The sequence below is a fragment of the Ovis aries genome, chromosome 3, assembly GCF_016772045.2.
Source record: "Ovis aries strain OAR_USU_Benz2616 breed Rambouillet chromosome 3, ARS-UI_Ramb_v3.0, whole genome shotgun sequence".
NCBI classification, from domain to species: Eukaryota; Metazoa; Chordata; class Mammalia; order Artiodactyla; family Bovidae; genus Ovis; species Ovis aries.
Window position 1 is genome coordinate 19,995,682 of NC_056056.1, and position 22,012 is coordinate 20,017,693.

At 46.9% G+C, this 22,012-nt stretch overlaps 1 long non-coding RNA gene across 1 annotated transcript; it reads left to right on the plus strand.

Moving 5' to 3' along the window:
- Window positions 1-252: 252 nt before the first annotated feature.
- On the plus strand, window positions 253-7,845 carry LOC132659564 (uncharacterized). Its single transcript, XR_009600118.1, has 2 exons — window positions 253-394; window positions 7,656-7,845. It is a non-coding gene; the product is annotated as an uncharacterized LOC132659564 (long non-coding RNA).
- The last annotated feature ends 14,167 nt before the right edge of the window (window positions 7,846-22,012 follow it).

Below are 22,012 nucleotides of genomic sequence, written 5' to 3' on the forward strand. Positions count from 1 at the left end.
ACCCGGCCCTCCAGCAATTCCCAGTTCTTCTATAAACTCTGTGATGTCCTTGGGAGATAGTAAGGCTATTTTTTCCCCCTTAAAATATTGAACAATGGGGAAAGGAATCCTTCCTTCTATGCTTGTTCCATTCAACTTTGAGCTATTTTATGTTAGAAAAAATCTTATATTAGTCTGTCCAGGCTGCTGTGACAAAATGCCCTAAAACTGGGTGGCTTAAATAACAGAAATTATTTTCCCTTGCAGTGCTGAAGATTGGAATTCTGTGACTGGGGTGCCAGCATGGTCAGTTTCCAGTGGGGACTCTTTTCCTGGCTTGCAGACGACCACCTCCTGCTGCGTCCTCACGTGATGGAGAGAGGGTGCCTCCTCCTAGAAGGGCTGGTCTTACCAAGTGAGGGCCTACCCTCATGACCTCATTTGACCTTCATCACCTCCTGGGCCCCACGTCCTCTACAGTTACATGGGCTTCAACACATGAACTTTGTGGGAGGGACAAGATTCAGTCCACAGAAAAGGTCAAGTGTTGAGTCCATGTAGGTGGAAGGAGTTGGTGCTTGGGAGTCAGACTGACCTGGGTTCACACCCAACTCTGGTGCCTGTAGCTAAGGGATTTGGGTGAGTTGTATTTAAGTCTGCCAAGCTTGTTTCCTCTTCTGAAAAATGTGGCAAGTGGACTTGCAGCCCACAGGGTTTGTGTGAGGATTAGCTAAGGGACTGGCTGCGTGCTGGAGATGCTGAGCTCTCTTTAGAGTCTGCGCCTGCTGGAAACCTGTAGCCCTGAGGCGAGAACACAGTGTCTAGGAGGGACCCTGGCTTCCCTAGGTTCTGTCCCAGCGAGGATGATGGTTCCTAGCTGTCAATTGTTAATGTGAACGAAAATATCATATAGAGAAACAGCCGTTTCAGTTCTCGGCAGGTAGCAGCTGGCCGAAAAATGTTCTTGCACCGTGGCTTCAGGTGGGCCTGAGTTGGGAGGATGTCAGTCAGCCAAGGTTTACTGAGCACCTAGTCAGTGCCAGGTGCAAGGGACATAGCAGGACAGAAGACAGGCGTGACCCCTACTCTTACGGAGCTTGGAGTCTGGGGAGAAGAGAGACGTGAACCAGACTATCACCAAGGCTCCTGTCTGTGGTCTTGGATCTGGGCCCACCTGGCTGGGGCCTCCACTGCTGCATAGACGGTGTCCTCCAGAGGGGTGCCTCTCAGGTTCCGCGGGGCTCATTCCCTCCCAGGGAGGGGCCCTGGGTGGGAGAAAGCAGAATTCCTGCCGTCAGTCCCTGGAGCTTCATCAAATGCCAGCTCAGCTTGCAGCTATGTGATTCCCTCCCGATCGTCTCCTGTTTTGGTGTCCTCTGGGCAGCCGCTCTGCGTCTCCGTGAGTCACAGAGCCACTCCTTAACCCCTGGTCCCGCTCACGGTGGGGAAGAGCTTTTCATCCACAGCAAACACGTTCCTGGGGACAGTGGGGCCTGGGTTGTTGATGCCACCTCCGCACAAGGATTCCAAGCTGCTGCCCTCTTGGGGCTGTTGAGGGTTTCAGAGTCTGCGGAAGGCGTGGGATGGATTAGGTGGTGTGAGGCAGCCTGATGGTGTTCAAACATCACCCACGTTTGGCAGAAGTGAGAAGAGGGGGACATCAGCTTGTTACCTTGACCAACTGCATACGTGGGCCTTTCTCTTGGCAGAGGGCTCAGTGGAGTAGAAATGTGAACCGTTGCCTGGAGGGTTTATGGAAGTCTCCCTCAATTATTCTAATGCTCTCTTCTCTTTACTCATAATTGAGGGTCAGCAGCAAAATGATTTTTTTTCTCCTCGAGAAATAGAAAGTCTTGGGACAGATGCGCTCACTGCCTTCGTGAGCCACTTATTCCTTTGCTGTTCGGCTGGTTTCTCTCTGTGAACACCTGTATTTACATGTTGCAGCAGAGGCTAATGGCCCTTTTTGCTTTTGGCAACAGCAGCCTGTGAGTTGTAGGCAGGCATATGTCCACCCTAACCTTAACCTTAACCACAGACCACATTTCCTGGCCTCCCTGGAGGCTAACTGTGTCTACGTGATTAACTTTTGGCCAGTAGGGTGGGAGAGGAAGTGGTACACACCATTTCCAAATTATTATGATTTTTCAACCAGATAATTATTTTTATATCAATGGTTTGTCTTATCTAGAAGATCAACTTGTTTTTTCAAGCATGTAAATTTCTTGCCCTGCTCGCTCTTTCATCTTTCCCGGGTTGGAATGTTGAGGTGGTTCTGAGGGGCCAGAGTTCCCCATGCACAGTGATGACAGCCTTGGGATGGCAAAGCACAAGACGGAAAAAAATTGGGTCCCTAAATGACCTCATCAAGCAGAGATACCTGCCAACCTTGGCCCACTGCCTGCATTCAGAATGTTATGTGAAAGAGAAACATTTCTATTTTAAGTCACTGTATTCGGGGGCCTCTGACATGGCAGCTTAGACTAAACTCTAAGTAATTTAAGTGTTAGCGGAGTTAAGGTATAGTTAGGCATCTAATTATCTGTAATATGGTTCTGCGCTGGATTTGTTAGAATTATATTATTTATTGTTCCCCATAACATATGTAGGTTTTCCCTGGTGGCTCAGACAGTAAAGAATCTGCCTGCAATTCAAGAGACCCAGATTTGATCCCTGGGTTGGGAAGATCCCCTGGAGGAGGGATTGGCTACCCCCTACAGTATTCTTGCCTGGAGAATTTGATGGACAGAGGAGCCTAGCAGGCTACAGTCCACGGGGTTGCAAAGATTCAGACATGACTGAGCGATTAGCCCTAACATATATAGGTCGTTAAGACGAATGGACAAATTCTACCCATCTTGCTTTTAATTTTGAATTGCTTTTGATGTTAAAACCAAGTATATGCCAGGTAGAGCTTTTGGAAGATATAATTCCTTGACAAGCTGTGTATTTACTTATATCAAGCAGTGAAAGTTATATAATCTAGTGAATTTCCTGTATGCTTTGATTTCCAGGAAAGTTAGAGCTGGGTAAATTTAATGCTTACTATAATAAACCTATGTTACCATAGGGTTCTTTTTATTGTATTTCTTCCCCTGTGTATATTTAATCTTCGTTTGTTAAGGGACTTCGTGTACCCATGCTCACACCTCTTGCTGCCTTGCCTGAGCTATTCCCCAGCCATCCAGGTACTTTCCCCTGTGCTCTAAGGAGCGCTTTCTTTCCTTAGGACTCATTTTAAGTGCTTTCTCTCTGTGCTGTTGGCCTTCTGCACAGAGCACCCTGGGACCTCCATAGAGCACCTATCACATTGCCTTTGCTTTATAGCTGGTTGACAGCGCTGCTCAAGTGCCAGCCTGTTGTGACCTCACTACTAATTGTCCTCTTTACAGATAGGGGTAAATCTGTCCTGGATCGATTCTCTGTAAGTTTGATTTCCTTCCTCTATAAGTTGCAAAGCTCATGGAGACTAGCTGAGGCCAAGAGCTTAAGGCAGTCAATTCTGGTAGATTCTTGAGGTGGCCATGTCACAACAGCTGTAATAGTAGGGCTTTGATGTCATCCTTGATAATGACATAGGAGAGGCTGGTGGTCTCTTAACCGTGGATGCTGTTCAGTTTAGTTCAGTTCAGTCGCTCAGTTGTGTCTGACTCTGCGACCGCATGGACTGCAGCATGCCAGGCATCCTTGTCCATCACCAACTCCCAGAATTTACTCAAACTCACGTCCATTGAGTTTGTGATGCCATCCAACCATCTCATCCTCTGTCATCCCCTTCTCCTCCCACTTTCAATCTTTCCCAGCATCAAGGTCTTTTCAAATGAGTCAGCTCTTTGCATCAGGTGGCTAAAGTCTCCAAAGTATTGGAGTTTCTGAGATGGAAACTCCATATCAGGCTGATGTGGATCTGAACCTCTGATCTGGCTAGGGAGGAGCCAGCTCCCCTCTAATTGTGTAGCTAAGAAGCCTCACGGCCCAAGGGCCACAGTGGGGGAGGACGGTCATCCACCCAGGGACAGAAGGCGGGTTTGGGATGGGAGAGGGGGTGCAACATGTGCAAAGGCCGAGAGGAGCAGAAGCCAGGACATTTAGTGTGGTGTAAATTAACTAGTGTAAACTAGCGTGGTGAAACTCTGGTGTGCAGGGGTAGGGAAGATGGGAGATGAGGAGGGGCGAGCCAATGCCCCATGGCACCTCCTTGTGGGGTGAGGCCCTGGGGGTGGAGGGTTAGCCATCCGTCAGTAGGATGACACCACTGCCAATCAGGGGCTCATTCACTCATTCATTCCCTCCTTCATTGAACAGGAGCAGGCTCTCTACTGGGCCTGTCGACGGGCCTTTGGTGGGGGGGAATATCTTTTCTTTGGGGGACAACTCAACCCATAACCATAATTCTTTGTTTAGCCCAGAATTTCCCACCTAACTTCCTTTTCCCCTCTTTCATAAATGCCCCTTAATGAAACCCCAGAGCTGGCGGGGAGAGCACCTCACCCAAGGACATGCTGCCTGGGATGGTCAAGATGGAGCCAACCAAGGGTTAGGTGACCTAGGGAGGCCTCCTGGGGCTAATGGGAGGCCCCTGGACACCCCAACACCACCAACCCCTCCCCCCCTCCATGCCCCGAGGTGGGAGGAAGGGAAGGTCCACAGGGTAGGGACACGGGCGTCAGCTTATCCACACGAGAAGATTCTCAGGGCAGCCTGCCTTGGGTCCTGAGCTCCGAGGAACCACAGGGAGCGCAGGCTGGAGCAGGGTTGGGGGTCAAGTCATCTGTCCTCAGAGGAGCTCTTTCCACTTCGGGGCTCATCAGAGCAAAGAAGCGCAGCATCTGGTGAGCCCTGGCTCCCGTCACAACCGGGCTTATGCCACTGCGCAGGCTCGGGCTGAGCCGTGGGCGGCGTCACGGCGGTTGAGTTGGGCTGTGGAAAGCACCAGAAATAGCCCACAGGTCTGTAAACAGGCTCTCGCCCCGCTCATCAATTTTTCCCCTCAACTGGGCTTTACATTTCCATCCAGAGCCTTTGCACCACGCTTTCCACTTTGGTGTTTCTGAGAAGATTGAGGAACATTGACAGGTTTCTCTGTAAAAAGATGTGGATTCAAATTCAGGGTTTGCCACCCACTTGCCATGTGACCTTTACCAAGCTCTAGCTTCATCTTTGCACATTTGTATCTTTGCATTTAGGAAATGGAAATAATAACGTTGGCGTGCTTACCACCCCCAGCTGCGTGAGTGAGAAGCAGAGAATTAATACTCATGACTACTTTCCCCATCTTGATTCTGTGCAGGGACCATTCTAGAAGCAGTGACTCTAAGGTTCCCCGTCAGATGCGAGGTACAGGGTGGTACCATGTGAGTGAGATTTATAGCTCTCTCTATACAAAAATATAGTACATAGTCATGTATTAATTAGAAGAAATTAGATTAAATAATACCTCATTTCTCTCTTTTAATGGTACACTTTTGTTTAAAAAGAGAGAACATTCTCTGAGTATGGTAATAATCATAAAAAAACTTTAAGTCTGGTTTATTATGATGTAATTGACATATCATAAAATTTACGTTTGCCATTTTGCAAGTTTTGCCGAATATGTAGTTGCAGAGGCATCATCACGATCCAGACAGTATTGGCTTCATCCCTAAAGTTCAGTCTTATCCCTTTTGAAGTCAGTCATTCCTCCCACACTCAGCCCCCAGCAACGTCTGGATTTCCGTCCTAGAGTTTTGTCTTTTTCTAAATGGCTTATAAATGAAGTCATATAGTAGCTTTTCTCTGAGCATAAAGTTCATAAGATTCATCCATGTTGTTGGACATGTCAGTAGTTTGTTCCTTTTCATAGCTGAGTCCACAGTAGGAACCTGATTCAAATTATTTGTCCATTCACCTGTTCAAGAATATTCGATTGTTTCTAGTTTGGAGCTTTTATGACTATAGCTTCTGTGAACATTCAGGGCAACTCTAGGCTTTCATTTCTCTTAGGAAAGTACCTAGATGTGGAATGACTAGATCATATAGGAGGGTTTTGTTGAACTTCTTTGAGAAATTGCCAAACTGTTTTCCAAAGTGACTACCCCCCAGCAGTGTATGCGAGTCCCAATTGGTTGTATCTTGCGTGTTTGTTGTTGTTCAGTTGCTAAGTCGTGTCTGACTGTTTGCACCCAATGGACGGCAGCCTACCAGGCTTCCCTGTCCTTCACTGTCTCCAGGAGTCTGCTCAAACTCATGTTCGCTGAGTCGATGATGTCATCCAACCATCTCATCCTCTGTTGCCCCCTTCCCCTCCTGCCCTCAATCTTTCCCAGCAGATCTTTTCCAGTGAGTTGGCTCTTCACATCAAGTGGCCAAAGGACTGGAGCTTCACCTTCAGCATCAGTCCTTCTAATGAATTGGGTTGATTTGCTTTTAGGATTGACTGGTTTGATTTTCTTCCCATCCAAGGGACTCTCAAGAGTCTTCTCCAGCACCAAGTACTTAGTTCTCTCTCTCTCTCTCTCTCTCTCTCTCTCTCTCTATATATATATATATATATATATATATATATGTATGTATGTATGTATACATGAATTTTAGTCATTCTTATAGGAGTGTGGTGGTATCTCATAGTTTTAATTTGTATTTCCCTATGACTAATGATGTTAAACATCTTTTCATGTGCTATTTACCATCCATATTTCCTCCTCACTTAAGTGTCTGTTCAAACATTTTGCCTCATTTAAAAATTGGCTTGTTTTGGTGAATTTTTAGATTTTAGAAATATTTTGAATTTTTAAAAATCATGTATGTGGTTTGCAAATAATTCTTCCAGTTTATGGTTGGTTTTTTCATTTTCTTAAGTGTCTTTCAAAGAGTTTTTAATTTTGATGAAGTTCAACTTTTTTTCCTGTTTTGATAACTGCTTTTTGTGTCTTATCTCAAAAAAAAAAAAAAACGCAAATTGCCTAATTCTCAGGTCAGAAGGATTTTCTTTTACCTTTTCTTCTGCATGTTTTATGGGGCTATCAAGGGAGCACTGGAGGTAAAGAACCTGCCTGTCAATGCAGGAGGCATAAGAGACTAGAGTTCAATCCCTGGGGTAGGAAGATCCCCTACAGGAGGAAGTGGCAACCCACTCCAATATTCTTTCCTGGAAAATCCCATGGACAGAGGAGCCTGGCAGGCTGCAGTCCATAGGGTTACTAAGAGTCAGATATGACTGAAGCAACTTAGCACATACTCACTCCATGTTTTATAGTTCTTGGTTTTACATTTAGGTCTATGATATATTTTGAGCTAAGTTTTATGTATGATGTGAGGTATGGGCTGAGCTTCCTTTTGTGTGTGTGTGTGTGTGTGTATGGATATCCAATTGTTTCTGCACCATTTGTTGAAAAGACTAATCTTGCTCCACAAATTATCTTTTCACTTTAGTGAAACGTCAATGGACCACACAGGTATGGTTCTCTTTCTGGATTCTGTTTTGTTCCATTGAGCCACATATCTTTACTTTTACTGATATCACATTGTCTTGATTACTGTGGAGCCAGTGGTTCAGCCACAGGTTTTTTATATTAATCAGTTTTTGGCTTCACTGGGTCTTTGTTTTGGTGTGTGGGCTTTCTCTAGTTGCGGCAAGCAGGGGCCACTCTTTGTTGCGGTGCCCGGGCTTCTCATTGCGGTGACTTCTCTTGTTGCAGCTCGAGGACTTTCGTTTTGGTGCACGGGCTTAGTCACTCCTCAGCATGTGGGATCGTCCCAGACCAGAGATCAAACCTGCGGCCCCTGCACTGGCAGGCGGATTCTTAACCTCTGGACCACCAAGGAAGTCCCCAGCCACAAGTTTGAAAGAGACTGCTTTATGAGTATTACATTTGTTATGTCCTTACATGTGTATGTGTGAGATTCTTGACTGCAAAGACTTTATCACATTCATTTCTACTTCCTTCTCGATAGCACTCAGATTAATAAGAAGTGTGTGGTGGGAGGGGCTTGTGAAATGTTTGGTGCCACCATGATGGATGGGCAATAAGGGGGATATAGTGATCAACCATCCTCCCTGTAAGAGTCTAGCCAATAGCCTTTACACTCACGTCCCCAGGCATGGGCTGGGACCAAGACTCTGAGTATTCAGTCCTCTCTCTTTTTGTGTGAAAGGTTAAGTGAGAAGGAGAAAGGATTGTTTTTCTGGTATTTCTTGGGTTCCAGATCAGAGGATGCCCTGTCCAGGTTCTTGGCCCTGAGTCTGCCCTCACCCAGATCTGGCTCCATTGGCCTTCTCACGTCTGCTCGGTTAGAAAAGGGTAGAGCACCTATGGTCTGCAAACAGTCACAGAAACCCCTTCAGAAGCCATCATGGCCGTGTAGGTGGTAGGCGCATTTCTCAGCCTTCATCCTTCTTACAGCAATTTGGGTGTTCAGCTACGTTCATTTGAAAGTCAATTTACCCCAGGAGATGGGGAATAGAGTGCTCTAGAGCTCAGATAGGGTGATTTTTGCAAAAGTCAGGCACTGGGAAAATCAACATCACTCCCATTTTAAAACCATCAAAATCAAGGTCTATTTGTTTAAGCTGTTTATTTGGTACAGACAGGCTGCCAGGGCTACAAATGAAACATTTGTTCCTGCTGATGGCTTCGAAAGGCCAATCTTCCTTTCACGCTAAGAATCCCAGTAGCTGAATGCCTCCCTCTTTCTCTGGTCTGCTGTCTTTGCCTTGAGCACTCGGAGCTGTCATGAGTGTCTGAGTCTGGCGGGGTGACAGCTTTATTAAAGATGCAGCTATCTCTGTCTGAGGGCTTATCTCTTTCCTTGGTGCTGGTATTATTCAACTCTTGCTTTGCAAATTAGTTTTTTCACATATTCACACACATTCTTGCTGGAGGGCAGTGATCCCTTCCTCTGATGCCTTCGCTGTCTTGCACATAGTGTTAAATAAATAGCTGTGTGCATGCTTGCATGCATAAAAACATACACTATTACCAGGATTTGGGCTTCCCAGTTAGTGTTAGTAGCAAAGAGTTCACCTGCCAGTGCAGGAGACGTAAGAGACGTGGGGCTAGATTCCTGGTTTGGGAAGATCCCCTGGAGGACGGTATAGCAACCCACTCCAGTATACTTGTCTGGAGAATCCCACAGACAGAAGAGCCTGGCGGGCTACAATCCATAGGGCTGCACGGAGGCAGACATGACTGAAATGACTTAACACTCACGCATGCATGCAGGCATTACCAGCATTGGAAGAGTTTAAAAGCCAACCCCAGGGAGGCAATCAGTGGATAGTTTTTAAGCCCAGATGCTTGAGGGGGTGGTTTATAATAGGACCAAGTCAGCAATTATCATTTAAAGGACTCTGTATTGGGGAGGAAGCTTTTAGGAAGCAGCCCAGATGTCATTTTCTTTTAAACCCCACTCAAGATTCTCACTGTGGCTGCCAGAGGAACAGAAGTGCCTGTTTGCATGGGAGGGGAGTTGTCCCTTCAGACATTTGTTCAAGGGCAGAAAAGTCAGGGCCAGTGGGAACAAGAAAATCAGGCAGTGGAAGATAGGTAAGGACAAAGATGCTGAGCTCTTTTTCATCCTTTTCCAGCCTGGGACCTTGGGATGCTGCTTGCAGATCTGCCTGAGATCAAGAAGTAGGTTTGCAGTTAACACAAAACAGTAGGAAGAAAGATGAAAATGGTGTGGTGTATCCCAGTTTCCACGGAGAAGAGGTTAGCTGTGAACAGTGGAAGCTGATCTTCTATAAGGTGTTGATGGCTTAGAAATCACTCTTCTTTCCACCATGTGGTTCAGCATTTCTCATCCACCTCTTTGGTGGTCTTCATAATACATGTTCTTTGGCATCTGTGTCCTGGTGACAAAAGCTCAGGTACTGCTCACCAGGTGGGTGTCCCTGACATTCTCAGGACTGAGGTCTTTTGAGGTTCTGCCACCCACTCCTGGCACACAGGCTTGCACCCTCAAAACTTGGTTTCCCAGAATTAGACTCATTTATTATCCATATTCATGTGGAAACATATGCCCCCGTTTTTTATTCAAAACAGAGGCTTGCCTTAGGATGACATCTCGAGCCCTCACCCGCACGCAGGCACTGCCCAGCTCTTCAGGCCCACTAGCCTCTCCCTGCCCCTCTGAGCCCTCACCCCTCTGGACAAAAAGGGGGACCCCTCCCCCAGTTGCTTGTTAGCATCTCACTTCTCCTTTAAGATTCGTGTCACCTTTCTGAGCTTGCTTCTTATCTGTTAAACTAGACTTACTGTCTTAGTCAGGGCTGCCATGATGAAGCACTAAGTGGCTTAAACATTCGAAATTTGTATTTTCACAGTTCTGGAGGCTAGAGAGTCTAAGATGAAGGTTCTGGCTGAGTTGGTTTCTGATGAAAGCCCTCTTCCTGGCTTGCAGACGGCCACCCCTCTCTGGATCCTCACCTGACTTTTGCACGGTGCACACAGGTAGGAGGTGGGGGGAAGGAGAGAGGGAGACAGAGACAGAGAGACTCAGAGAGAGATGAGGGGTGGGGTGAACAGCCCTTCTCTCGGGCGTGTCTTCTCATGCGGATGCTCCTCTCATTGGATCAGCGACCCACTCTTGTGGCCTCACTTCAACTTAATGGCTTCCTTATGGGCCCCATCTCCAAATCTCCAAATCGGCCAAATCACAGGGGGTTTTGGGGTCAACATATGATTGGGGTCCCTGATGCTGGGGTTCATAGCTGGTGTTTCAGAGCCAGAAGCAGACAGGACTAGATGTTAGGAAGCAGAGACTCTACCTGACCGATGGGGAGGTGACCTGGCCATGAGAGGTGCAGCCAGTCGTGTCCACCTCATCCTGTCTCGAGGAGCAGTGCTCGGGGCGTGGAGACATCAGGACGGCTCTTGTCTGTCTGGTGAGCGTCTGCCTGAGTCTGGTGCACAGAGTCAAGTCAGCTGTCCAGTGTCACCCAAGTACAAGTGGGCAATTCTTCAGGGCTAGATGTATTTTGGAATTAGATGTTTTCTTCAAAATTAAAAAAAAAAGAAAGAAAAAAGCACCGGTAACACAGCCTATATTCTTTTTTAAAGATTATTTATTTATTTGGCTCCGCTGGGTCTTAGTTCCAGCATGTGGAGTCTTTAGTTGTGGCATGCAGGATGGAATTCCCAAACCAGGGATATCATCCAGGTCCCCTGCATTGGGAACTTGGAGTCTTAGCCACTGGCCCACCAGCAAAGTCCCAATATAGCCTATATTTTGCACATTGAGCAACACCGCCAGGAGATCTAAAGATCTAGGCAGCACCCTGTGGTCAAACATACAATGAAATTTTTAGGGAGAAGTCTAAGTGGGATAAAAACAGCATGTGATGTCAAAGTTATCACTGCCACTAAATAACAATGCCTCAAGCCTACGAAAAGATGTTCAGAATGGCCAGTCTGGGATGGTGAGGTGAAACAATTTAGGGGACCTGACTGTGGAAACAGAAGGGAAAATAGCATATGCAGAGAAGGAAAGCTGACAAATCTGGGGGCTTCCCCCTGAAGCTGCCCTCCAGAGATTCAGGGGAGCTACCATGATGGGGAACCCCAGTGATGGCTGCCACGCAGTCAGGAAGTCAGTCTCTCCAGCAACTTCCTATCCTCTGCCTGCCGAGCTGCAAAGTGCCTCCTCCCCCCAGGCTGCAGTGCGCAGATGTTTCTCTCTGATCAAGAGTATAATTAACACCTGTCAAAGCAATAGGCTGCGGTGGGAGGGGGATTTCCCTCTCATCAGGACCCGTGTTCCTCAAGAAGTGCTCGGCGTCTAGGAAGAACATTTCCAATGTGGAGGGATTAAAAAGCCATTTTATAAAATGAAGAGGCAGGTGGTGTTTATCTGAGCTAATGCCTGTGAGTTTATTCATTTGATTTCAGTGAGCATGCTGACGGATGCCCGATGAGCTAGGGAAACTTGTTCAGTATTGGACCCTTGGCCACGCACACTCGTGCCAAATCTGGGGATGACATTTTTTTTTTCAGTGTTTTAATTTTTTTTTATTTTTTTAATTTTTATTTTTACTTTATTTTACTTTACAATACTGTATTGGTTTTGCCATACATTGACATGAATCCACCACAGTTGTACATGCGATCCCAAACATTAACCCCCCTCCCACCTCCCTCCCCACAACATCCCTCTGGGTGGGGATGACATTTTGCTTTGCTCCTCTTGAGTCAAGAGAATCATCTGTGGGTAGAAGGGGTTATTTGTTACTTTTATCCCCACAGTTATTTCACACAAAGCATAACAAGGGAAATATTTCCTTAAAGGCTCTGTTCGTGTTGAATTATTTTTAGGGAGCTCCGTAGTCAATTAAATATCCAGTGGTAAATGAATTGCTGAGCAGGTTGTGGGCTTATGGGACGTAGTTGTACATGTCACCAGGGTTTTTTTTAAATTTTGAGAGAGGCCAAAATTTGGTCATACACAGATAGATTGACACAGTCATAATGTAAATTATAATGAGGACCGCCATGCAGTACCTTTTGGGTCTTGAGAATTCTCACATTCATGATTGCCTATGCAACTGATAACATCCTTCTGATACAATTTCTGTTCTGAGATGTCCAGTTTCAATTCAGTTCAGTTCAGTCGTTCAGTCATGTCTGACTCCTTGCAGTCCCATGGACTGCAGCACACCAGGCTTCCTTGTCTATCACCAACTCTTGGAGCTTGCTCAAACTCATGTCCATCAAGATGGTGATGCCATCCAACCATCTCCTCCTCTGTCGTCCCTTTTTCCTCCTGCCTTCAATCTTTCCCAGCATCAGGGTCTTTTTCAATGAGTCGGCTCTTCACATCAGGTGGCCAAAGTGTTGGAGTTCCAGGTTCCACAGCAGTCCTTCCAATGAATATTTATAATTGATTTCCTTTAGGATTGACTGGTTTAATCTCCTTGCAGTCCAAGGAACTCTCAACAGTCTTCTCCAACACCACAGTTCAAAAGCATCAGTTCTTCAGCACTCCACTTTCTTTATGGTCTAGCTCTCACATTGATACATGATTACTAGAAAAACCATAGCTTTGACTAGAAGGACCTTTGTTGGCAAAGTAATGTCTCTCCTTTTTAATAAGCTGTCTAGGTCGGTCAAAGCTTTTCTACACATTGATTCAGAGTGGAAGAATGACTTGGACAGAAGAATGAGAGGAACTGTTATTAGAATCATACATTTTTCCAGAGAAGAGTCCCCCAGCTTCCTGCATTGGGAGGTGAGTATAGGAATGGTGACATGAGCCTTATAAGGACACCAGTCACTGGGTTAGGGCCTGGTATAACTCATAATTCATCTGAAACTGATTACATCTACAAAGACCGTCCTTTGAAACAAGGTCACATGTGTTTGGTCTTTCAGTAATTCCTGGCATAGGGCTCCAGAACACTTGGCGTTTCCTAAGCAAGGAGAGGGATAAAGGCGACTTTTGTTATGTTAATGAGGTGACTTTTGGAAAGTCCTTAAGGATGGGGTTGGTGGCTAGGAGAGCCAACCAAAAGATTAGAGGTATGGAGATTTCAGTCCCATTCCCCAGACATCTGGAGAGGAGATGGGGCTGGAAATGCAATTCAGTCACCAGAGGCCAATGGTCTAACCCATCATACCTTTGTAATGAAGCTCTATTAAAAACCCCAAAGGAGAGAGTCCAGAGAGCTTCTGGGTTGGACATGCTGGGACAGCGGTGACTCTGGAAGGGGCATGGCAACTCCACAACCCTCCCCACACAGTTTGCATCTCTTCCATCAGGCTGCTCCTCAGTTGTAGATTTTTACAATAAACCAATAATCTAATGTACAATGTTTCTCTGAGTTCTGTGAGCCACTGTAGCAAATGAATTGAACTCAAGGAGGGGGTAATATAGGAACCTGCAATCTATAGCCACTTGGTCAGAAGCCCAGGTGATAATCTGAATTTGGGACTGGCCCTGGAAGTTTGAGTGGAGAATGGCAATCTTGATCGAGCCCATAACCTGCCGATCTCTGAGTGGACAGTGTCAGAATTGAGTTGAACTGTAAGATACCCAGCTGGTGGTGAGGAATTGTTTATTGGTGGGAGAAACCCCCTCCCCCCACCATACACACAAACACACAGGTTGGAAGTATGCATGTGCAGAACAGTCCACAGGGTGGTGGTTGGGGGGTGGTCTCTAGGAAGAGCAAGAAATTCATCAGCAGCCCCTCTGGTCTCCCCTTTCTCTTAGGTGGAGTTAGTATGCTTAGTCGCTCAGTTGTGTCTGACTCTGTGAGACCCCATGGACTCTAGTCCACCAGGCTCCTTTGCTCATGGAATTCTCCAGGCAAGAATACTGGAGTAGGTTGCCATGCCCTCCTCCAGGGATCTTCCCAACCCAGGGATCAAACCCAGGTCTCCTGCATTTGTAGGTGGATTCTTTACCATCTGAACCATGCGGGAAGCCCCCAGGTGTAATTAACTGCATGATCAGCTCCCACAATTCAGGGAGCTCTCGTGGAGCAGTCACCTAGGAAAACAGAACCAAGCCCTGTGCTTCATCTGAGTCCAGAAGGGGAAGGAGGAGCCAGGTCAGTTTGGCTGTGACCATGTGGGCTCAGCCATCACTGGGGTCATGGACAAGCCTGGACCATGTGGTTTAGACCTCATTGTAAGCTGGGTGCAGCCATCCAGGTCACCTGCCCTGGGGGGCTGTGGCCGAGCCTGGGGCCAGTGGGTGCCCTGGGTGCACAGAGCTGGAGGCAGGACCAAACCAATTGGCAGATCAGACCAATTCTGTCTCCAAATGTCTTGACTGTATTTCAGAAGCCCTTCTGTGGATGGTTAACACCTCCTGTCCTTTGCGGATGCTTTGAAAGTGCGAAGCTGATCTCAGGGCTTATTGGAAATGTGAACCACCAGATGTGGGCTCAGGCCTGCCATACCTTCCTGCTTACTTTTGGGCAGGAGCTCAGAGGGAAACCGACCCCTGGTTGAGCCCCTCCCAAGGCCCGCACCCAGAGTCACACAGGACAGTCTGTGTCAAGTAGGTGCTTGCCGTTCCCTAAACGGAAGCACAGACCTGCAGTTAAAGCCCTAAGAGGAATAGCCACAGTGCAGTTGCCCTTATTTGGTTCAGAAGCTGGGTGAGATGAATCAGCCTTGAAAAGAGCAGGGACCCGGGACACTCGTTGGCGCTGGCACTCGGAGGACCCGCAGGTGCAGTGCCCTGGCCTCATCTGCCTAGTGAGGGCTTGTGGCCACCGGGGGGCCACTCCTCTCGGGCCTGCTGTAGCTACAGGGAGAGGCTTCAGCTGAGCACATGCCCTTCGCAGGACTGTCCACGCCCGGTAACTGATCAAGGAGGGATGTCAGAGTCTGGCCATCTCCCCTTGGGGCTGGCTGGGCTCTGCTGGGCTGCACAGCGCTAACCCTGGCCTCTCCCCTTTCCATCAGATCACAGGCCTCTGTCCCCCTCCTAGGACAAGCCCGATGTGGAAGGGGTGATGGCCTGGTACACATGTGGCATCCTATTAGGTTGTCATAACCACACGAGGTTGGGGAAATAATGGAAACAGTGAGAGACTTTATTTTGGGGGGCTCCAAAATCACTGCAGATGGTGACTGCAGCCATGAAATTAAAAGACACTTGCTCTTTGGAAGAAAAGCTATGACCAACCTAGATAGCATATTAAAAAGTAGAGACGTTACTTTGCCAACAAAGGTCTGTCTAGTCAAAGCAGTGGTTTTTCCAGTAGTCATGTGTGGATGTGAGAGTTGGACTATAAAGAAAGCTGAGCGCCGAAGAATTGATGCTTTTGAACTGTGATTGTTGGAGAAGACTCTTGAGAGTCCCTTGGACTGAAAGGAGATCCAACCAGTCCATCCTAAAGGAGATCAGTCCTGGGTGTTCATTGGAAGGACTGATGCTTAAGCTGAAACTCAAATCCTTTGGCCACCTGATGCAAAGAGCTGACTCATTTGAAAAGACCCTGATGCTGAGAAAGATTGAGGGCAGGAGGAGAAGGGGATGACGGAGGATGAGATGGTTGGATGGCATCACCAGTTCGATGGACATGAGTCTGAGTAAGCTCCAGGAGTTGGTGATGGACAGGGAGGCCTGACGTGCTGCAGTCCATGGGATCGCAAAGAGTCAGATATGACTGAGCGACTGAACTGAACTGAACTGAACCACACAAGGAAGTTACGGTTCCCCAGAGGGCTCCAGTGGGCAGCCCATGGTGTGACTGAGGCCCAGGAAGCTCCCGAGGATGGGAAGCCTTGTACACTCGGTGGCTGGGCGCTGATGTGGAGTAAGGCACTGAGCTCCTGATGTCATAATTACTTGGTTCTCTTGCACTGAAACATCCCACAAAGGACAATAATTATCAAGTCCTGCCTGACGTGACATTTTCTCCGACACATGAGAAGACACTCCCGAATTTCTTCTCCTTCCTCCCCTCCCCCTCCCCTGCCTCTCTCCATCCCTATTCCCACTCAGCTCCTAGTTCACATTCAGCCCACGCCGCTTCCCTCATTGTGCCCTTTCCTTTCCTCATTTGATCCTGTAACGCCCCCTTCTCTGGCCAGAAGTAGATGTGGAGCTGGGGGCAGCCAGAGACAAGCGTTTGTCAGATGTTTGCAGGGCAGGGCCCGGAGCAGTGCGAATGTGTGTTAATGTCAGGAACTGAGCTGAGGCCCATGGCCCTTTGCTGAAATCCACGGGGGGTAAGGAGGGGCTGGCTGTCCCCACTCCTGAGGTTCCCTTTCCCCTGCACTCTGCTGGGGATCAGATTTCCTGTATGGCAGCCAAGTTCAGTGAAAAACACTGGACTTGGACATACACACCCAGATAGATTTGTTTTAACATCACTAGCTATTCACTTTTTAAAAAATTAAGGGACTTCCCTGGTGCTCCAGTGGCTAAGACTCTGAGCTCCCAATGCAGCGGGCCTGTGTTCAGCCCCCGGTCAGAGCGTTAGATCGCACGTGCCAGAAACTAAAGATCACGTGTGCCGAAACTAAGACCTGCTGCAGACAAATAGATAAATATCTCCTTAAATTGATAACCTTTATTTTCTTAAAGCAGTTTTAGGCTTCTAACAAAATTGAAGGGACAATATGAAGAGTTCCCACACACTCCCTGCCCCCGCACAGGCACAGACTCCCACTGTCAACATCCTCACCAGAAGGTATCTTTATTACTCTCAATGAACCTCCAATGGTGCGTCATTACTCTCTCTTGGTGTTGTACACTTTATGGAAAGTGTTAGTCACTCAGTCCTGTCCAATTCTTTGCAACCTCATGGACTATAGCCAGCCAAGCTCCTCTCTATCCATGGGATTCTCTAGGCAAGAATACTAGAGTGGGTAGCCATTCCCTTCTCCAAGGGATCTTCCTAACCCAGGGATTCTTCACTATCTGAGCCACCCAGGAAGCCCCTGTATACCCCATGGGTTTGGACAAATGTATAATGGTATATATCCACCCCACCCCCATAGTGTCATACAGAGGAGATTCACTGCTCTGTAAACCTCTGAGCTCTCCTGAATCACCCCTTGCCCCTCTAACCCCTGGCAACTACTGATCTTTCTACTGCCTCCATAGTTTTGTCTTTTTCCAGAATGTCATATAGTTGAAATCATACAGGCTGTGGTCTTTTCCGATTGGCTTCTTTCACTTAGCCATATGCATTTAAGTCTCTTCCATGTCTTTTCATGGCTTGATAGCTCATTTCTCTTTAGCAACGAATAATATTCCATTGTCTGGATGTACCATTGTTTATTTATCCACTCACCTATTGAAGGACGTTTTGGTTAAGTCCAAGTTTTGGCAATTATGAATAAAGCTGTGATAAACATCTGTGTACAGGTTTTCATGTGGACATAAGTTTTCAACTTATTTGGGTAAATATCAAGGAGCAGTTTTGTAAGAAACTGACAAAGTGTCTTCCAAAGTGACTGTACCATTTTTCATCCCCACCAGCATTGAATATATCCTTGTTGCATATATGTTGCTGCTTATCCTTGTCAGCATTTGGTGTTGTCAGTTATTTGGATCTTGAACATCTTATAGGTGTATAATGGTATTTCACTGTGGTTTTAATTCACAAGTCTCTAATGGTCTAGAATGTGGAACATCTTTTCATAGAATGACTTGCCATCTGCATATCTTTTTCAGTGAGGTATCTGTTCAGGTCACTTGCTGGAATTTTGATTGGGATTGCATTGAGTTTACAGACCGAGTTAGTAAGAATGGACATCTTGACAAAATGAGTTTTCCTATCTATGAACATGGACTGCCTTTCCAATTACTTAGTTTTTCTTTCGTTTCTTTCACCAGAATTTTGTAGTTGTCCTCATATAGACCTTATACAAACTTTTGCCAGATTTATACCTAAGTATTTCATTTTGGGGGTGCTAATTTAAATAATAATATCATAGTGCATGCTAAAGTTAATCAGAGGGAAGATCCTTCTGGGCAGGTCTGGCCTAATCAGTTAGATCAGAGACTCTCATGCTGGCTTCAAAGCAGATGAAGCCTCCACGAGTTCTATAGTTGCAAGGAAATAAATTCTGCCACCTGGGCCTCAGATGAGACCCCAGCCCCCACCAAAACGTTGACCACGGCCTTGTGAGATCTTGAGCAGAGGACCCAGCTAAGCCTTGGCCAGATTCCTGACTCGTGAAAACTGTGAGACAGCAGATCAGATACACCATGAGCAGCACTGACTTTGGGGAAGAGGGAAGTTGGGTGTGCAGGTGTGAGGTTTTCACATTTTTTGAATTTTTGCAATGAATATATATTAATTTTGTAATTAAAGGAAAATGTGAAAGGACTTTTCTGTTTATTTATTTGGCACTGGATCTTAGTTGCAACACTCAGTGTCTTTGTGGCATCATTCACGATCTCTCGTTGCAGCGCCCAGGTTCTCTAGCTGTGGCGCTCAGCCTCTGTAGTTGTGACTTAGCTGCTCCGAAGAGTGTAAGATCTTAGTTCCAAGACCAGGGGTCAAACCTGCATTGCAAGGCGGATTCTTAACCACTGGACTACCAAGGAAGCCCTTCAGGAACTTGTTTTTAAAAGGATTTTCTTCTCCTTTTACACTCCTTTTAAAGAGCAAGTGCAAAAGCAGACGGCATCCCACCACCCTCCTGGTGACTGCTCTGCTCCACTCCACACAGCGAGGCCTGAAACCTGAGCATTCCCCTTTGCCTGTGTTCAGTTCAGTTCAGTCGCTCAGTCGTGTCCAGCTCTTTTTGACCCCATGGACTGCAGCACTCCAGGCCTCCCTGTCCATCACCAACTCCCAGAGGTTGCTCAAACTCATGTCCATCGAGTCAGTGATGCCATCCAACCATCTCATCCTCTGTCATCGCCTTCTCCTCCCACCTTCAATCTTTCCCAGCATCAGGATCTTTTCCAATGAGTCAGCTCTTCACATCAGGTGGTGCCTGTGTTGTCCCAGTGTTTTCCTTTCCCTAAGAAAGTCATTGCAGCCGTGAAATTAAAAGACGCTTACTCCTTGGAAGAAAAGTTATGACCAACCTAGACAGCATATTCAAAAGCAGAGACATTACTTTGCTGACTAAGGTCCGTCTAGTCAAGGCTATGGTTTTTCCAGTAGTCATGTATGGATGTGAGAGTTGGACTGTGAAGAAGGCTGAGCACCGAAGAATTGATGCTTTTGAACTGTGGTGTTGGAGAAGACTCTTGAGAGTCCCTTGGACTGCAAGGAGATCCAACCAGTCCATTCTGAAGGAGATCAGCCCTGGGATTTCTTTGGAAGGAATGATGCTGAAGCGGAAACCCCAGTACTTTGGCCACCTCATGCGAAGAGTTGACTCATTGGAAAAGACCCTGATGCTGGGAGGGATTGGGGGCAGGAGGAGAAGGGGACGACAGAGGATGAGATGGCCGGATGGCATTACTGACTCAATGGACGTGAGTCTGAGTGAACTCCGGGAGGTGGTGATGGAGAGGGAGGCCTGGCGTGCTGCGATTCATGGGGTTGCAAAGAGTTGGACATGACTGAGCGACTGAACTGAACTGAACTGAACTGAAGAAAGTCAAAGCAACTCTATGTCAGGCCCAGAGGGGGGGGTCATACTCCAGCCTCCAGGGCGGCTGCCTGCATCCCAATTCTTTCACGTCTTTCTACACATCTGTGCTGTGCCCTGTCACATCCACAGCCTTCCCACCTGAAGCCTGAGCTGGATGAGTCACACTTGAACAGAGCTGGGGGGCGGGGTGTGCAGACACAAAGGGTCACGCCCACAGCCGGATTGGACCCAAGAAGTCAAACTCTCTTTCCGTGCTCCTTGCCTTCACATTTTCAGCATTTCATCATTCATAAAGGTTATTCATACCCATTATTTTATTTATTCCTGTGAGATCTTTCCTTAAAATACTTATTTGGGTGCACTGGGTCTTACTCGCAGCTCGCAAGATCTTCTTTGCAGCACGTGAGATTTAATTCCCTGACCAGAGATGGAACCTGGGCCCCTTGCATTGGGAGTTCAAACTCTTAGCCATTGAACTACTAGGGAAGTCCCATTCGGTATGAGATCTTGTACCAGAAAGGAAAGGTCACTACTTCCATCTTGCAGGTGGAAAAACTGAGCCATAAAAAAGAAAAAAGAAGCTCAGGAGCTGGGGCAAAAAAAGTTTCCTGATGAATTCATTTTAAATCATTCTGTTTTCTACCCACTTCTCCATCCAATACCCACTCCCACCAGGCTGACCTCCTGCACTCGACTTCCAGGCACAGTGTATTTAGACAGGAGGGGGAGGCCTGAGCCTTCTGGTCAATCAGCTCCTTGGCCCCAGGGGGCAGCTTGCAGGCTGATAGGTGCTCAGCAATAATGAAATGCAGATTTTCGGTGGAGTACAGAACTGAATTTTAATGAAAGGCATTATTAAATTCAGCAACACACAAAGAAATCTTAACTGAAGAGAACTGATTATTCCATAAAAAAGAATAGATTGCAGCTTGCCTAGTCCATTGTCTAGACAAATCACTTAGATACACATGTGCTGGTTTTAATTAGCACCATGGAAATTAAGCATTCTGTAGCCTGAAATGTTATTGTTCAACAAATAAAAAAATACATATTCAATAAAAAAATACAGTTCAAACAATCACCCTCCATAATGCCTAAATAGACTCTGTGTGTTTTCCCCCTACCCTATTTAATTAAAAGCCCACATGAGTCAAATTGCTTCTTCATCTTGTGTGTAATAGAAAGCTTTGTTCTCCCCCAGTCCCCTCCCCATTCCATGATATAATGAAATGTACAGTTCGAACAGAAGTCCTATGCAAGACTGAATAAAGACAGCAAGAAACTTTCCATTTTCAGCCAAAAAGTCCAGACTTTAGTCCCCCCTGGTTTAATCCTTCATGAATCTGAGCTCCTAGCTCAAATTTCTATGGATCAGTGACCTTCAATGAAAAGGCACAAATACATATATTTGTAAACCTATGGTATTCCAGTCTAAGCTGCCACGGAATCCAGACAGGGCCTAGGGGTCAGAGGATGAAGGGATATGCCCAGAACCTTGGAGGAGCAGGGTGTCTAGGGAAGACTTGGCAGGTGTGAGGGCAGAAGATGACTTAGGCTGCTCCGGCTACCATAACAAAATACTCCTGGTAGCTGCAAGTCCACGATCAAAGTCTTCTGAGGTTCCTGGTGAGGCCACTCCTCCTGGATTGTGGATGGTCACCTTCCTACTGCGTCTTCACCTGGCCTTTCCTCTGTGAGTGTGTGCAGAGAGAGACAGAGATTTCTGGCGGCTCTTTTTATAAGGACACCAGTCCCACTAGGTGAGGGCCCCACGGGCTGTTTGTTTTGGTTCGCAAGCTTTCTCTAGTTGCAGCGTGTGGGCTTAGTTGCTCCTAGGCCTGAGTGATCTTACTTCCCCAATCAGGGATCAAACCAGCATTCCTTGCATTGGGAGGCAGGTTCTTAACCACTGCACCACCAGGAAAGTCCAAGGCTTCACTTCTTTTAACCCTAATTATCGTCTTAAAGTCCCAGTGTCCAAATACAGTCTCACTGGGCATTATGGCTTCAGCCCATGACTTTTGCCCTTGGCC